Source organism: Dermacentor albipictus, unplaced genomic scaffold, assembly GCF_038994185.2.
Source record: "Dermacentor albipictus isolate Rhodes 1998 colony unplaced genomic scaffold, USDA_Dalb.pri_finalv2 scaffold_12, whole genome shotgun sequence".
NCBI classification, from domain to species: domain Eukaryota; kingdom Metazoa; phylum Arthropoda; class Arachnida; order Ixodida; family Ixodidae; genus Dermacentor; species Dermacentor albipictus.
In genome coordinates, this window is record NW_027225566.1 from 9,832,039 (window position 1) to 9,844,683 (window position 12,645).

Here is a 12,645-nt window from a genome sequence, read left to right on the forward strand (position 1 = left end):
CTGCATTTAGATGGGGCGAAATGTGAAAACACGCGTGTACTTGGATGTAGGTGCACGTGAAAAAAAACCCAGGTGATCCGAATTTCCGGAGTACCCCATTACGGCGTGCCTGATTATCGAATCGTGGTTTTGGCACGTAAAAACACGTAATTTAATTTCTTACATTTCGCCACGCATTATTTCTGCGAAGAATACGGCTGATGATCGACATTCAGATGCAAAGTATCAGATATCTACGAGTACCTTTCCGTGACACGGTGAAGGAGCCGGTACGGTTGGTCAAACACTTGGACTGAAATTTCCCCTCCGCTTTGGTAGCCGCATGGTGCCAACCTTATGGGCGAGTATGGATGAAGCTTAAATTAAACGAAGCACAGATTACAAGACATGTAGGCCTATAACTATAGACGTGCATCGTTTGAATATTTAGGAACCGAGTCATAGCTGAAGTTTGACGAAGCCTGTCATAGCTGGACAGCACGTGCTCAATTCGGTGCATAGTACAACGTCTAACTTATAGCAGTATGTTCCGTTCACTTCTTCGCTATTCTTGCCCTGTGGAATCTTATAAACATTATCATGAAAGATTTACAATGTTCACTGCGTAAAAAATGCGACGGAACCCATGTCACGATGACTGTCGACGACGGCAATGCACTGGCAATAAATCAGTATAGCGACAGAGCCGATTCTCACCATCGAAACCAGTTCCCATCATCGAGAACAGAGGGTTGGAAGGGAGCCGTAGCGAGGGAGCCCGGATTAATTTTGACCGTCTGGGTGTTTTTATGCGGCCCGCAGCACAATACACGAGTGCTTTTGCCTTCCGCCCCCATCGGAATGCAGGCACCGCGGTCAAGAATCGAACCCGTCACCCCCATCGGACATAGTGGGAAAGGTGGGGAGGAACTGTGCGTTTTGGTTGACGCAGAAAGGTAGAAGGTTGTTTTACTTGAGTGAGAAATTATTAACTTTAAAGACGGAGACGCTTCATGCGAATATCAGATGATTCATGCTTAATATGAACTGCCCAATATGGAGCGGTAACTGCACGGGCAGCAACACTGACACAAGCAAAAACTACTCAAGGCGCACGCGCGTAGCGTACCTTTGGATGGAGTGCTCCATCTGATCTTTTTGAAAGAGAGCGAACGTGGTTAGTCATTAATATGCTGGCCTTCAAATCCGGGTTTGTTGCTTTGACTACACTAGTTTTCGGGGTTTCACTGGGACACTACTCACATGGCACAAAGCTGCCACGCATATATTAGCAGCATTTGAAAGGAATGTGTGCCCCGGAAAGCAGAGTGAGGGAAAGGTATATAGGCAATCAGAAGCAAGAAATGGAAAAAAAGAAATAAAAATAGAAAGGACCAGAAGAGAGAGAGCTGGGGAGTTTACTTATGTACATACACTGTAAAAAAATTTTCCTTACTTTACAGAAAATTTGCTGGTAATTTGTGACCGAACACTCTTCCGTAAATTAAGAACGGTCATTTCCGTAGAACGGACAACTGTAAAAGAGAGACCGTAATACAAGATACGAGTGCTTCTGTATCTAGAAAACGGAAGACTCTGTATTCTGAATCTGTACTATGGCCGTTAAAGTACGGTGCTTCTCGTATTCAGAAACGGAACGTAAATTAAGAACGGTCATTTCCGTAGAACGGACAACTGTAAAAGAGAGACCGTAATACAAGATACGAGTGCTTCTGTATCTAGAAAACGGAGGACTCTGTATTCTGAATCTGTACTATGACCGTTAAAGTACGGTGCTTCTCGTATTCAGAAAACGGAACACACTGTATGCTGAATCTGTACTATAACCGTTAAAATACAGGTGCTTGCCGTATTCAGAAAACGAAAGACTCCGTATGCTAAATCTGTACTATATCCGTTAAAGTACAGGTGCTTCCCGTATTTCATCTTGCAGAGCATATCCATTATTCGAAGAATGTGCCATCGGGGACAAAATTGCCCAGGACGTGCGAGAGTCGACCGAATTTTATTGGAGTACTATTTGCTGGGATCAGCCGTGCCACCATCTGCGTTCAGAATGTGCATTCGTGACCCACTGTTTTCAGCGGTCTTGAGCAGAAATGCAATTTGGTCATCACTCGCACTTCCAGGGTCCTTTTGTCCACGATAGTACATCTCCTTTAATGCAAATGTCATGAAGGCAGCTCATAGTCAAAGCAGCAGATCACCATTGAGAAAATTGTCTTGCCAACACACTGACATGGCTGCAGAGATAAAACACTTTGCACTTTGTGATATGAATGCACTGCATAGCATATATACAAAAAGGTGCAACATTTCAGTCCTCAAGTTCTTAGATCACAGAAGCAACTTTATTTTCTTCAATCACTCGTCTCGCACTTCTTCCTGGTGAAAGTTGTTCTTTACTCCAAACGCTTGCAAGGATAAACTTGCTGCTGTTAGGAGAAACAAATAGTATTCGTGAATATCCATCCTAAAGAAAGCGGCAGAAAAGTATAATCACAGAACACGACAAAGCAGTAACTTCGGTGTTAGAAAAACATGTAAGTAGATCAACATTGCTGGAACAAGGGATGTTGCTGTAGCCAACATTTCGACATAGGTGCTTGTCATTAGGGTAGCAAATGTTTTCCTTGGCTGTGTTGTTTTGGATTTTGCATATCTCACTGGTCCCTAGCCTCATTGGGGGAGAAGTAACTGGTGCATATAATAGGTCAAGAGAAGCCAAAGTGTTGAAATAAAGGAAGGAAGGGTGTGCTGAGCAGTGGTGATTGTGATGGAGCGGGTATGAGCGATGCTGTCAGTACTTGCCAAGAGTAGGGGTGACCAAAACAGAAAACGATGTACCCATGTAAGCAGTCATTAATCCAGTAGACCTAATCTTCCCAGAAGAAAAAATAGGTATCAAGATAAACAGTTTGCACTTTTGGAAAAAGGAAAACGAAGAATTAAGGAAAATAAATTTTATATCAAGATGCATCTGGTTAAGATCACTGCAAGTGATCCTAACCAGATCAATATATATTTGGTTGAAAGCCGATGAAGAAAAGATATATTAACCAAATATTAAAAAATAGGGACATTAAAATTAAACTGGGTATGACCATAAAACAGTAAAGAACAGCCTGTGGAAAAAAATGGGATGGATAATATAAGCAGGTGCAAGATTGCAAAACGTCGAGCGCTGTTTATATTCATGCTGCTGTTGACAGCTTCAAGTTTCTGTCTTCCTGTGGAACCTTTGTCTTACTTGAACAAGGAAACGGGTCATTTTTTAAACAAGTCAGTTCAAATGCAGTTCAAAGTTTCAGCAGTGTTATATAGAAGAAAATATTATGGCCAGTTCTGGGTGTGCTTTCATTCACCAGTTATTTCCACCGGTGTAAGTTCGAAATTTAATGGTCTAAATGGACCTTAGCTCTTGGCAAACCATTAGCTGGTCTTTTTTTCAACACAGATGCCTGCACATTATATGTGTTGGCAGGAATGCTAGCGAACTACATTATACTTGTTGCCACAACCAAAGTGAAACTTGGTAACAGTGATTGAAAAAAAAAACCAGCATTCCACAATATTGATTCAAGTCGTCTGGAAAAGTTGCTTAAGTTAACGTACACCCCCTACCCCACCAGACACAATTATTCACCACACTGACTCTCATGGTGTCAACCATGCTATTACAAGACTAGGCATCAAGTGAGGAGAATTAGGGGATAAGAGGGCACAATGCTTTTTGTTAGAACATCAATTGTGCTTTACATAAATGCTACATTCCAACTAACAAAGAAGCAACCGGTTTGTGAGATAGTGACCAATGCATACAAAAGCTAATGACATTCTGCGCAGCAGAATCTTTACGATGAGGTGTTATGCGCACAAGTGCACTCTTTCACACAAAATGACATCCTGCAGTCAAACCTTGTGCCAACATTAGAGGTTGAAAAACACCGTAGTGGAAAGCAAAGAGTGCTAAATTTGTTGAAAATTACTAACAATTATTCGATTATTCATTATCCTTACTGTTCGTTAAAGATTCACAGATTGTTCCCTACGGGTGCTGTAAACAGGCACCCTGCTTTTACAGTGGTACCAACAATGATCTGTGGCACAGACAAGAATAAATGCTCATGAAGTTTGTGGAAGAGTATACCCTACAAATTGCACCCCATTTCACATTCCAATATGGTAGAAGAGGAAGACGAAAAAAACTACTTTCTGGTGGAGGATGCATACCCTAGAATAGAAGAAACAAGTGTACCCTAACCATTGCTGCTGCCGATGCCTGTGCACTAGCAGTTACATATAATATGGCAGTTACAATTGTTTTTCCACAAGCACTGCAAGCTGCGGCCAGTTTACCAGTACACAGCTGTAATAAATTTAGGGCAAGCTAAAGCTCTCTAATGGATTTATCTCATATTACACAATTGGAATGCAATATTCTGCAAATAAGTGACGCACGATGTGCCATCCCATACAACGAAACACCTTTGAAGAATCTGAATCACCACCTGCACTCTTAGGCAAAGTTACACCCTTTGGAGTGTCCTTTCTGCCACACAACAATAATCGTTATCTGCCTTGATGCGTTTCCTTTCTTGAAAACGCCACGCCTGCTACTTTGCTGTCGGGAATGCTATCATGCTGATAACGCGCATGCCGTTCGTTACTGGAAAGCACGGGGCTCGCAGCGTTAAAGAAAGGAAATGCATAAAGGCAGATGACAATTATCGTTGTGCGGAAGAAGGGGCACTTCAAAGGGTGTAACTCTGCCTAAGAGTGTGGGCCGTGACGAGGGAAAAGAGTGTGTTCTGTGTAAAGTAGTGCACCTGTATAACCTAAAGCTTTGGAGAATGCATTTAGTATGAGCTGGGAAGGTTCCTAATTTTATTTGCACACAGTAAAAACCTCCATGCAGTTTTGCAAAATGCAAACCCCCTAACTTTTTGTTGTTCAAACGTAATGACACGTAGGGCCATAACATGTACATTATGGGTTTCGTTCCCAAACAATCAAAGAGAATAGCACCAACCTAAGTGTTATGTGCCTTCTTGTTAGTGTCGAATGCTGCGATCGGCAGAGAAACGGATTTCTGGAGCAATATAAAGTATTAGGTACTGTGATCTCAGTTCTTTCACTGCTGTTTAAGCATTATCGGGTCTTAAAGTAAAAAAAACGAGGAATAAATACATGCATATTTTACGTCACAACCCTCATAAGTATTTAGTAGTCTGGATTATAAAGGATTGCAGATTTACAATGCAGGACAGATTTTATTCCACTGAAAGAATGGCATCATGCCAATGATTCTGCATTTGGTGCTATATTTATTTGTATTTAGTTCAGTTGGAATGTGTGTGTATCGTCAGCGATATCGCTTGACATGTTTTAGATTGACTGTTTTCTAAATTTAGGCAAATTCGTATTTTCAAATAACCTTGTATGACACCAAGAACTTGCTTAGCAGGAGTATTTCTAACATTTGCAAGATATGAGGCTCTTGAATGCATATCTAAGCCTGGAGTACACGCCGCCCCCTAATCTCATCAGCAAGTTTCTGGAACTCATCTACGAGGTTTCTTATGATGAATGTAAAGTTGCTTGAACGGGATAAATAGGGAACTTATAACAGGTGAATTATGCAGCATAAGAAAGATGTCAGCAAGAAGCAAGCATCAAGAAGCACTGTCACTCAATGTGCATAGACTATCAAACACAAGAATTATTTGGGATGATTTAAAATTCGGGCATTGGAACGAAATGTCTTTTAATGTATATATAAACTGATTATTCACTCTACTACCACTACCTTCATTAGAAACATTCATAATCATTATCCTATCTATGCCACATCATCCTAGCTAATATTCAAGCCTTCATAAGCTGCTTTTTTTACTGCTAATTCTCTGTGGGAAAGAGGTGTCCGTATGAAGACCATTACCCGTTTTTTGATAAATGATAAGGGAAAAACTTCACACCAAAAATGCATTGAGCTTGAGCAAGTTCTGTGTTTGATGCTGTTGGTTCTTTTTTCCCTTTGCCATCATTGACCCACCTGGTTAGCTAAGTAGACAGAAAAGCTGCAGGAGAAAGGTGGGGGTGCCAAACCAGACTTGTGCCCCAGGGGACCTTTTCACGGTCACTGGAGGAACTGCCTGTGGCCTCGGCATCTTCCTTGAGGGCCATGGCCATGTCTAAGAAACCTTGTCTCCACAGGCTGCACAAAGAAAGATAATTTGCTGAACTAAGTCTTTTTCTTAAAAGAACCCATTTAAGTTGTATTCATGGCTTTGCACCACAAAACTGACACATGACTGGCCACTCAAGACACTTTATGTGTATTCGCAGGCTTATTCCTTGGAAAAACACTTTTATGTAGCACACAATGAGTAACAGTAACAAAAAAGTGTATCAGGAGGCTTTCATATTGCTCTACAACTTTCGATTGACACATTTCATTTAATTATTTGAGATATTTAATAACTAATTAAGAATTATGTAATTAGGCAGAATGCACAAAATAATCAGAGTATCTTCAAGCGATGGCAAACATTACCTTCATTTTGTCTAGTTACATCGCATTTACATATTTATAGATCTTGGCGCATGATAGTTAAGCCACCCTGTAGATCAAAAAACAATATTAAAATTTTCATAATCATCTCTTGCGTGTTATTGGTGGCCATGGCTGCTTCAAGTTATTCTTTCAGTATGGTACAAGCAGTTTTGAAGTGAAATTGTTTTGCATCGAGGGCATGCAATCTAGACAATCAAGCAAAAGGTCAAGTTGTGTTCACTATTCAGATGTTTAACTAAGAAGCTGCAGGAAAAGGAAACAGGACACAACACCTAATAAACAATGCAAAATTTGAAAATTTAAATTGAAGAAGAAACCAGTTTTTGAAAACACAGAAAAAAAGCCAGCAGCTTACATTGAATACACCCTTGCTATGTACTCCAAGTGAAGTTGTTACCGCAATGCTTGGGCACCATATGAACGTAACAATCAACAACTTCGAGCAGAATATTAACACCACTAAATGAACTGGCCTTTGAAGATTCTTGATCTGAAATCCTCAACGACTTGTTCTGGCGTTTAATCCGTCAAGCTCAATCTGTATTCTCAAAAGCTGGCTCTCGGCCATAATTTCTCTTCAGTTGTGAAAGCTGTCTCCACTAGCTAAATAAGCGATGAGAATAAAAAAGGAACTTCAACATGCTCGCAATACGTTGGCCATTTGCAAGTAAACAGCAGCCTTTTTGGGCGCCCAGGTTGCTTGGTGCAAATCTATTATGCCACAGTACTTGCGTTACCCAGTACCAGCCACTTTAAAACGCAATGTGTTCAGAGCCCTTTCCCTCTCTTTTTCTGCTTTGGAAACAGTTTTACATGTGTTCAGTAGGCGTCGAGAAAGGGGACAGAAAACACTGTGCACCACTGATTTCTAACATATTTCGCTGGATGCAGCACACCGCACCGGATGCAGGTGTAGCCAGTGGAAATGCTATGTCATGCAGTCGCTTGTCCTGGAAGCAGGGCATATGGTGGACTAACTAGTGCGTGTGATCAGATAATATTGCTGCCGAAAAACTTTTCTTCGTGGTTTTTCACATTTTAGGAGGTCTCTACATGTCTGGCAAGCACTTTTATGACAATCTGAACCCGTACACGATAGTGTTCTCTTACATCAAGTTTTTTCTGATTTACCAGTGTTTCCATTGCACGCCACTTATGTTAGCGACACTGTAGACACTACAATGGAAAAATTCTGGACACCTCGAAACACTGCTTGGGTAGTTTATGGCACATCAGGCAGGCATGTTAGGGGAAGAAATGCCACACACCCGTGCAACAAAGTGGTGCCGCAAAGTTGTGAAGCACCAACTTCCGGGACAAGGCCGGCTTTAGTTGAGGGCGCTCGATGTGCTGTTCATCCCCTGTAGTAGAGAGCAGTGGCGTGGACCCTTTTATACTGGCTGTCTTTTCTGGCCGGAACCTTGGCAACAGCTTCCACCATACTTTTTTTGAACCTGCAACATGTGCAGAGAAAGTCACATCACTGTGCGTTGATTGTATGGCTTTATTGTTCTACACATTCTATCAAATGATTAAAAAATACAGTTAACACATTTTTACTACTGTATATAGACAGTCTAGTTGCTATACATGCGAAACATTACCATTCCTCTGACAGAATGCAACAATAGAAGCGTACACTGTAAAGCTACCCTAAAATTTAAATTGATGTGACACCGTATGAGCATACAGTATGCTTACTGTATGCTCTAGCCCTGTGTCAAGTAAAAGTTAATTGTCAATCATTTATGGTGTATTTCTGCTTGTTCTGGGTCCTCAAACTGTACAATGTTCGAAGTTTACACATTCTTGGCTTTTGATTGCCTATGTGATCCGTTTCCTACTTACGCATGCAGTAATCCCACTGTAATAAGGAAAAAGAGAATAGGAAAGGCCGTGATAATCTTCCACATTTGATGAGGTCAGGAGCAATGGCCTATACCATGTGGTTGAAGCTACATAAATACTCAGTTTTCACACAGCCTAATTATTCAGCAAGTAATAAAGAGCTATCCTGTGCACCTCTGCATGACCAATAAAGTCTGACTACTTGACACTGCACTAAGGCTACCGCTTGGTACTGTGCGGCAGTTCAGTTTTGGTTTTCTGATATACAGAACTGTTTAGGTACCAGTAGTTTACTTTGCGATAAAATGGAGCTTGGAGCACTGGTCATTTGCACATAAATAATGCGACAGCAAATATAACAAAAGGATAGGAATATGGGTCTCTTGGAAAAAGTACACACACATTATGATTATAATGTGATGTGATGCCATAATGAAACAGAAAGCAACGCATAGAAGTGGACGGCGCTTCCATGCCACCAAGGTTATTGGACAGACAGTACTTCAGAAGTGCCCGCAACACAATGTGTTGGCGGGCTAGTTGGTGTGAATCCATAAATACTTTGTTAAGCGCAAAACAATGGACACAAGAAAGACGACCGGCACAAGGTGCTACACTCAACTGACATCACCCCATCGCGTCGCTCCCTTATAAACAGCAGAATCCAGAAGAACATGCGCAGCGAGCACCACGTGCAGCGACCACCAACAACCAATCACAAGAGCGCACTCATGCGACGGGACCCAAAAAACCATATTGAGCACTGCAGAAGGTCAAAGAAGGCACACCAATGCACTGTGACCCCAATGACCGTATGAAGAAAGCTTCCGATAACTCTCGGGCGGCTGTATCACAGCACTTTTTCAAAATCGCAGTATCACAAAACATGGCTTTGCACTTCCATATTTTACAGTGTTGAGCCAAATGGGAACCTGTGCCTGTTGGTATGGATCGCTTAGGTTCGCAATGTTTCGTGATACTACGATTTTGAAAAAGAGCCGTGATACCACCGCCAGAGAGTCATCGGAAGCCCCCTTCATACAGTCATTGGGGCCACAGTGCACCAGTGCGCCCTCCCCAACCCTGTACAGTGCTCAATATGTGTTTTTTTTATTCTGTCGCGTGAGTGTGCTTTTTTGATCAGATGTTGGTGGTTCCTGCACGTGGTGTCCACAGCGCATGTAATTCTAGATTCTGCTGTCTACAAAGGAGGGACGCAACAAAGTGATGTCAGTTGAGAGCAGCGCCCTGTTCTGTCGTCTTTCTTGTGTCCGTTGTTTTGTGCTAAAAAAGCAATGATGTATTCCTTGTGTGTGTTTGAAGACAGCTCCACACGCAGTAGCGATTCCAGTATTCCTGCCCAGTGGTTTAGCTCGCCGCAGTTTGAAGTGCCACAAAACATAAGGAGAGAAACCTGCATTATAGTCTTGTTGCAAACAAGAATATAACGTGAAGTGCATTCTGAGGCCAGAAACTAAAAAAAATTTCATGATGCACCGCTGTGCAGGGTTTTATAGCAAAGTCAAATACATTTAGTGTAAATATCACACTATGATGGTGCACAATGGTGGTAATCTGTAATAATATAAAAGGTGCCTTAATGTTACAACAAAAGCTGACATTACCTAATAATAGCCCTGTAAAATTTAGCATGCAGGGGCACCGCTTGGTTAAACAATAGTGATGTATTGTCTATGTACACAAGTATTACCCACGCATTTCTGCCATTGTCTAAATGGCATAAATGGGTAATACTTGTATACATAGATATTACATCTCTATTGTTTAACCAAGTGCGTAAACTATGTCTGCCTGACACAAGATTAGAATTAAACCATAAATTATATATAGTCACCCTAACAGTAACACCTCACTTGAACTTCACAGTAAGTAGACGCCTGTTGATGCCAGCCTCGCCCAATGCTAAACTGTGCTGCATGCTCTACAGAGAAATTATGGTGGTATCACTCAACTCTGAAGCAATTCAGGTCTGCAGCACTGTAGAAGACATCTACAAATGTCCCATTTCATGCATAACAGCCTCACTTGCTTGCACATCTTACCAAGTGCAAATTAAAATTTCTTCTTGTTTAGCATTTTTGCCTGCTAGACCACAATCCAATGTCATCAATATATTAACATATTACCTCAAAGAACCTAATTTGGCTTATAGATTAACACCTTTGCATACTGCCACAGCTACACTCTGTCATATGCATTGCAATCATAAAGGAGTGCTGGTCCACCAGCACTCCAATGTCACTAACAGTGATCACCTACACAGCTAAGTAAATGGTCATTATTCAGGTGGCAAACAGCTAAGAGAAAAAAAAATCCACTCACCTTGTGAGCTACAATACTGCAATAACTTGAGAGAGATGGACCCATTGCAGGCGGCAGACCTCTTCTCAGCTCCAGCACAACAGCCACTTGCCTTTCAGTAAAACAAAAGGATTGATTAGTAATGATAAGTTACCTTGTTTTTGCTGAGTATCAATACAATCTGGCTTTCATGCATATCCACTCTCCGCTTTAGTAATACAACTGAATTATTCGTCAAATAAAAGAGTCTATGATGATACCATTCGCTTCTCTTGTATGTCCAAATTTTTTCGCACTGATACCCCGTTTACTGCTGGCTTACTGACACGAATGCCTCGACTGCCCAGACATCATTCGAAGCAACACGTCTTGCTGCACCGCAAAAAGTTGCACCGAGGAAACACAGCAGGGCAGCCAGAGCAAAGAACTTTTTTTCTGGTCACAATTAAAACGTGCACCCAAGCAAGAAAGTAACGATCACAGGTAGTGAGCGACTGCTATTGCCTCGAACGTTTATTTCCGTATTTTAACAGAAGTTCGTGTATCGGATACAGTATGCTCTCAAGCCAATACAAGCGTCAATACAAGAGCTCAACTGAACGCAGTTTTATTCTACGCTTTTAACGCGAGTGAACAAAAGGTTAGAAGTACCTCACGGAAATTGCGATCGAGCCAATTGCGCTACGACTGGAATCGATCTGAAAAGATAGGGTGATCCCTTTCCTCATTCATGCGTCATTTTTGCCCTAAGACGTTGCATAGTGGTCTTTTGAAACAATATTTCTGTTCGCGACACCGGCTTACCACACATCATTTTAACACCTACGTTATGCGAACCAACTAAGATTAAAATGGGCTTACCTCATGAGCAAGTTACGAGCGCGCGTAGACTGTTGAACACCCGTTGAGAGCAAGCAGGCTATCCGTGTCCAAGCGCATACGTGCACCCAAACACAGGACAACTTCTTCGATGCCGCAGCGTGCAGAGTTTTGTACACGAAGTGAAAGACATCCAGCGCAAATATCTCCGCGCGATGACGGCAAATGACGAGCGCACAAGCGTACACAACACAGCGACAAATTCGGAACTTTGCCAATTCGAACGTGCCGAGACCCAAGCAGCGTAACCATCCATCGTTTCTGTTCTTCGCTCCCGATGCGTCAATCTCTCTTCCTTGGGGTCTTGCTCCACTCTTGAGCACAAATCAAGAGATATGTACGGCGAATTAACAACATTTACAACACAACTCGGAAAATGCCGGCTGACCACACATGTGCAGGTCTCCGTCCGCCACTCCTAACCGACGCGCAGCGCGCGCTGCCCCCTGGTGCCGCACTCCGAGCGCGGAGAACCGAACAGAATCGGTTTCGTTTTCGCATTTGTGCTCTAGTTACTGGAACTGCAATATAATTGCTTGACAATTAATTGAATTCTAAAAGAGGAGAACGCTTTCTCTCCCACAAGTTAGTGCGTTTTATACAAAGGGAGAGAGAATTCAAAAAGCAGAAAGGCAGAGGGGTCAACCAAAGCATTCGCTACTGGCGATAGCAAACCCCTGTGCTACAATGAAATGCAAAGCAGTGCACTGCGATGCGTTCATAAGCTCTAGTACAGGGATAATTTGGGCTGGTTGGTGCATGTAATGAACGGGTAAATAATGAGTTGTGTCATAACATTACCCATGCATAAAGCACATGGAACTAATGGTGTTGCATCCTAGGTCAAAAAGAAATAAAGCTTGAATCGTTACATGTTGGCACTGGGCATTCTTTCTTTCCGTATTATCTTTTTTCTTTTTTTTGACAGTATACACAGTACTAGCACAATAATAGGTCCTTCATCTTCAGTCACCTTCCAGTAGTTTACACACATGTCGGTGCATGTTCGCGTTCTTTAT

The 12,645-nt window shown here is 42.0% G+C and overlaps 1 long non-coding RNA gene across 2 annotated transcripts; it reads right to left on the reverse strand.

The window, feature by feature from the left end:
* Positions 1–2,358: 2,358 nt before the first annotated feature.
* Positions 2,359–11,927, reverse strand: LOC139051526 (uncharacterized). Of its 2 annotated transcripts, XR_011509421.1 has the most exons (5): positions 11,609–11,927; positions 10,769–10,859; positions 7,846–8,031; positions 6,056–6,217; positions 2,359–2,435 (listed from the first exon to the last, which is right to left on the reverse strand). It is a non-coding gene; the product is annotated as an uncharacterized lncRNA (long non-coding RNA). The 2 variants fall into 2 exon arrangements; XR_011509420.1 differs by lacking the exon at positions 2,359–2,435 and having other exon boundaries at positions 5,868–6,217.
* Between the last annotated feature and the right edge of the window lie 718 nt (positions 11,928–12,645).